Source organism: Rhinolophus sinicus, linkage group LG05, assembly GCF_036562045.2.
Source record: "Rhinolophus sinicus isolate RSC01 linkage group LG05, ASM3656204v1, whole genome shotgun sequence".
Taxonomy (NCBI): Eukaryota; Metazoa; Chordata; class Mammalia; order Chiroptera; family Rhinolophidae; genus Rhinolophus; species Rhinolophus sinicus.
In genome coordinates, this window is record NC_133755.1 from 169,638,020 (window position 1) to 169,644,019 (window position 6,000).

Sequence of the window (6,000 nt, forward strand, 5' to 3'; positions counted from 1 at the left end):
TACAGACATTGGTACCTAGAAATTCGGTGCTGCTATAACAAAAAACCTAATATTGTATTGGCTTGGTAGTCAGAAGGAGGGCTTCAAAGAAACTGATACTGGGGGCTAGAAAAATGTAGAACCATGTTTCACAGTGGCAAAATATTTGATAAAGCTGTGGCCTCTTATAACTTACATAGTGACAAGGAGCCTACTGAACTTGTAGTTCTATGAAAAGGGAATATTAAAAGTGTATTTCGGCTGCTATTGGCTGTTTGGTGAAGTATTATAAATAAATGATAAGGTCAAGAAAGAAGCAGCTGATTTGCAAGCAGAAATAGAAAGAACCAGAATGAGCTCAGAAATTTAGTCTTACAAGGTTGGAAAAGCAACTTGCTTCTAGACCACAAACGGGAAGAGATGAGATTAAAAGACCTTGAGCCCGGATGCCCACTAAAACGTCTTTGCTGACTAAAATACAGCATCTCAGTGGTAAAAAGCACAATAAGGGTCGGGCCTCCCTTCAGATAACCAACTGAGAAGGGAAATGGGAGATCTCAAATCTTTGGATGAGGTTACTAACATATGTGAATTTTGGTTATGGTTACTGACACATGGAACTGACTGGAACTAAACATATCAGGGGCTTAAAAACTCTGAGAAAATTGTTTTGTTAACCACTCGAGCTCAAACTAAAAAAGCCTTCGACTATTCAAAATTTAAAACCCTTGGACTCCCAACTTCTAAGTGCAGTACTCTGGTTGAGAAAGATGTGCATCTTCCAAAGCGGGAATATGCCCCCAAAGCTCACACTTCATCTGTGACCAAGAATGATAATGACAAAGAACTCCCAGGAGGTCCTCAGAGAATGACCAAGGGTCTCAGGGAACAATGGATGAGGGAGTTCCTCCCAGATAACGGAATCCAGGTCCAATGTAGGACTCTCTCCTCCCTCCGGGGCTGGTTGCTTTCACAAGATCTACCTACAAAGGTTTCAAAATTATTATAGATCAGGAATTGCTGCGCTCTCTCTTTCTTCCTTTGCATTAAAATAGTGGTGCTTATTATGGTCCCCCCTCGTCCTTGTTCTACCATTGTGGTGGGTGGGTGGGGAGGGACAGAGAGCAAGAGCAGATAACTTGATAGGTCGCTGGACCAAGAGAAGCCGTATCTGGACTTAATGGAGATTACTGGACATACTCGTATGGCACAGGACCTGTGGAGCTAGCTACTGCCCCTTAGGGCCCAACATGCTAGCAATAGTATAGCATAATACTATGAATACCTTTCCACCTCAGTAAGTACAATGTATTCTTGATTCTAAAATGCACGCTTTTCTACATTCCAATATTTCTAAAATTGAGTATATCTTAAAATCAGTATTAAAAGAAATCTGCCAGCTCCAAAGCAAAGAAGTTCTGGAATAGGAGACAATGCACATAGCTAACCTGACCATAAATAAAAGATGAAACTTCTTCTCACTTCAATTGTATTATTGTCATTGGCAGCACCATGTATGGTTGAATCTAGACCCTTGATTAATGCTCAAAACGTATTTAAAAAGATGTGACGTAGCATTACATACTCAGAAAATGTCTGTCACCCAATAAGCAATGAAATTAAAGGCATAAACAACTGCTGAATTTAGGCAAGATAACAGAATTTTTGAAGGTGAGAGAGGCTCTTATGAAATACAAGCACTCAGACATAAACACCCATCAAAACTTTTTGAGTTATCTTCAGAAGCTGTTTAATTTCCAGCAGTAACTCACTCAACTAAGAAAAAACACAAAACTAAGAATTTAAGCAAAATGGAAAGGAAGACAAAAACCCCCTATTTAATATGCCTCAAAATTATATACTCAATCATAAAGACAAGAGATTCAAGATAATTAGCTAGGGTTTTGAAAAGCATGTCACCATGACATTATGTGTTAACTATCCAAAGTCCAAAGTAATTCAGAAGAATCCTAGGCTCTGAACGTGAATAAGGCTGAGACTCCATCTTTACCGTAAAAAAATAAAAAATAAAAAAAAGGTATACAACTGAATGGATAAACGTATGCTACTGAAGGTTAATAAAAACTATATCTTTCTTTTCTTTCCCCTGAAAAATTGCTACTAAATAGATGGTTTGCCTTAGACTTAATGGTGTCTCAAAACTGAAAATGAAAATTCAACCTCATCTTTTAAAATAACTATATATTGAATTACATTGTGTAGATATACCATAATTTATCGCCTACCGATGGGCATTTAGGTTGTTTCCAATTTTTTGCTATTATAAATAATATTTCAAATACTGGTAACTTCAGTTGTATTGGTAATATTCTAATGTTGAGGGTGAGTGGTAAATTCATGGATGTTCATTTTATCATGCTTCATAGCTTACATGTGTATAACATATTACTTGTACATACCAAAATTAGTTAACAAAAAAAATACTGCAATAAAAATTATTGTGCAATTTCCCTTAAGATAAATTCCCAGAAGGGGAATTGCTGGAACAAAGAGAATATGTACTTAAAATTCTGATACTTAGTGTCAGCTTGCCTTCCAGAAAGGTATACTAATTTACAATCTCTTCAATAAGGTATGGTCAACACTGGCATTAACGAATCTTAGTAACCTTTACTAATATGATGTGAAAATTTAAATTAATAATAGGTAAAGAGAATTTTTTAAAGAACTGTACAAAGCAAAAGTTTACCTCTTTAACCCATGCTACAGGGGCCAGATTAATCTTCCTAATAAACAGTTCTGATCACGTCGCTCCCTACTCAGAACCTTCAACAAGTTCTTTAACATAGTGGTTAATGTAAGAGCTCTGGAGTAAAACTGCAGGGTAGGCATCCAAGTTCTACCACTAACTAGCTGTGTGATCTTGACAAGCTGTGCCTCAGTTCCTTCGTCTTCAAATGTGGGCAATTATGATCCTATTTAATAGGGTTACTTTGAGCATTAAATAAGTTTAGTACATGTCAAACGTTTAGAATACGAGATCAACTCAATAAATGGTAGTTACCAGCTTATGTCTTCCCGCTGCCTCACCCAGACACCCCCAGCCCCCACCCCGCTGTGCACCTTAAAATCTAACCAAGGCAAATCGCTTGCTCTCAGCTGACATACTTCGTGCTTTTCTGTTTTCATGTCCTTACTCATCCTGTTTATTCTTCTTGGGAGACCCCCTGCCATATTTCTTCTTACAGAAATCACACCCAACCTTTAAAGGACCATTCCAATGCCTCCTTCACAAAGCTTTCATTGAACGGCCAGTTGTTGTTCTTCTCCTCTCAACTCTAAATGCATTTTGCATGGTCAAATTTGTTTTTGCCTCATTCTTGTGCTTATTTTTCCTACTAGATTACAGATTCATAAAGCATAAGGTGCCATATAAACACACACACACACACTTTTTTCCTCCCCCCAGCTGAGGAAATGGATCCAGAAAGGTAAAGTGGCTTATCTAAGGTCATCTAGCCAGCTGGAGGTCATGTTAGGAATGGATTCCACACATCCTGAACCCGCTCAGGGCTCTTTCAGCACACCTATATACTCGTATGAGTTTCCTAAGAGCAGGGATCAGGACTCACTCATTCTTTAAACGAACAATGAAATTGGTTAGACTAAACAGGCAAAACCTACATTTCTTTGAAAGTTCAGAACTTCATCAAATTATACAAATGTTAGTAAATCCAAAGAAATATTGTTGCTATCTTGTCCAACCTAGGAAAACACAGGTACCATTCCATAAACAGATTTCAGAGTGTTATCTTGGATTGAATTAGGTTTATAAAAAAGATGGCCTGTCTCAAGGCTCTGACTAAATCAGTTATGAGAATAGCAACAGTAATATGTACTGCTTCTTTCTTAGCAGCAGTCTTAGTTGTTTAGACAGCAATAATCAAGAATCTCTGTATGATACATCCTTCAATCCGCTTTCTAAGAATTAACTCAGCAAAAGTGAAGACAATCACTATATTTTATCTTCATGCTGAAAAATGACTGTCACGTCTACGTGATAAAAATGTTGCTCAATGACTACATAACTTTTGTGGTCTACAAAAATCCCCCACTAATCTAAATCTAACATCTAAAGTGAAAACCAAATAACCAGAATTGGAACTGTTCCAAGGCTATACATATTTATATAAAACATCAAGGACTAGCATTAAAAACAAAAACAAAAAAATAAGAACTCAAACTACAGAAGTAAATTCAGATGATATCATACCCAAAAAAATGTAACAGAAATTTTTTATTTGCTTTTAGGGAGTGGCATGGCATGTTCAATAAATATTCAGGCATAGAAAGACTGCACCTTTCCAGCATGTACCATGATCTAGTTTCTTGCAGTAGCAGCTGATCAGAGGAACACAATGCTACTTCTTTAACTGTTAAATCAGTCAAATTCCTCCACTGCCTTAGGGAATCAACTAGCCCATTTTACCTGTCTGTCAACTTATTAAAGGAAAGAAATAACCTTAGTTAAACCACAAATGTAGATATCTTAGCAGAGAACACTCATTGTCATTATAATGAATAATTATATTCTTACCTTTTCTTCCTCATGGAGGAAATTTGATAAAAAATTTTAAATCTTCAATAAATAATCCACAAAGACCTGACAAGCTTCATGATTCCAGACATTCAAATCGATTTCCCAAACTGGAGTGGCACAATATTATTTGTGTGTGCGACTATATTTCTTACTAGGTTTATGAATAACTTCTACGCGATGACATATATTTTAAGTCATATTAACATATGGGGCGACAAATATTAAATTTTGTTCTTTTATAAAATAATTTTCAATTTAAAAAGTCAGAGAATGGGGTTAAATCAAGTCACCTGAGAGGCATTTTTTAAGATACAAATTCTTCTTGAAGTTGTAATAAACAATGTTCCCTTAATTTTCTTTTCTTCGTTTTCTGTATTTATATACACACTCCTTCCTACTCCATAAGGAGCCCTCCATCTCTCCCACCCCTTCCAACTATGAACAGTAACCTAACATTACAGTGGACTGTACACAGAAATTCCTAGGATTTCTTCAAGGTATATTCAGGACCGACAGAGTCCGTCTGGTTGCAAAAAACTGCAGCTCTTTCACTGCAATTCTCCTTCAGAACCACCTTTCGCTTTCCTTCCTTCCTAAACACCGTTGATCCCTGCGTGCTGCGGACAGGGATGGAGGTGGCAGACAGTCGCCACAAGGCCTTCAGCAAGGCAGGCTCTTTCCAGCTTAACCTGCACCTCCAAGGCCGCAAAGCCTGGGGTTATTCCTCCAGCCCCCGGCACGGCCAACCCTCGCTTCCCCAGGGCAGGGCTCATCTCAGGTCCATGCAATCAGCCAACTCAGGCCCGCACCGGGCCGAGCCGGCCCGCCAGTCGCAGCAGCCCCTGGAGCCCAGCCAGCCGGGATGGGCGTGGGCCCCGGCGGCCACCGCCCCGCCAACACGGGCTCCGAAGGAGAGATGCGCCCCACCCGTTACGCTAGCCCCGGACCTACCAGCAAGGGAGTGCGGGATTCCTGGACAGCGGCCACGGGCCGGAGGGCGGGCGCCGAGGCGGCCGGAGTCCCTCCCAGGGACCCCAAGTATCCTCGGTGGGGCAGGGCGGGGGGAGAGGCCGGGGAGCTGCCACAGGCCAGCGCGGCCCGTCGCGAGGGTCGCGGGGACCTGGCTCTCCCCTTAGCACTAGGCCGCCGCCGCCGCCGCCATTTTGCCTTCCACTCTGTGTCGCTGCCGCCGCACTCCGCTGCAGGTTTCCCGGATGTGGGCATTTCCCGGCGTCGCTTGCGCGGGGGCAGAGGACTGGGGGCTTCTGCCCGCCCGGCCGCCTGGAGAGGGCGCCGCCTGCGGTCTCTTGCCCTCCACCCGCTGCCTTCTCTGCGAGTTCGCCGGCGTCTCCCCGCGTCGCCCCCGCGTAACGCTGCCCAGGTGACTCGCCCGGGTTCGTGGGACCAAGCTGTCGCCCGCTGAAGCCCACGCATGTACTTCAGTCTTTTTTTCAATTGAG

The 6,000-nt window shown here is 41.5% G+C and overlaps 1 protein-coding gene across 1 annotated transcript in view; it reads right to left on the reverse strand.

Annotated features, from left to right (window-relative positions):
- LATS1 (large tumor suppressor kinase 1) overlaps nucleotides 1-5,741 on the reverse strand; it is a 47,972-nt gene extending 42,231 nt beyond the window's left edge. The window contains exon 1 of the mRNA XM_019746937.2: nucleotides 5,492-5,741. The gene's annotated coding sequence lies outside the window, so the exon portion shown is untranslated. The remainder of the gene's footprint in view (nucleotides 1-5,491) is intronic.
- Nucleotides 5,742-6,000: the final 259 nt, after the last annotated feature.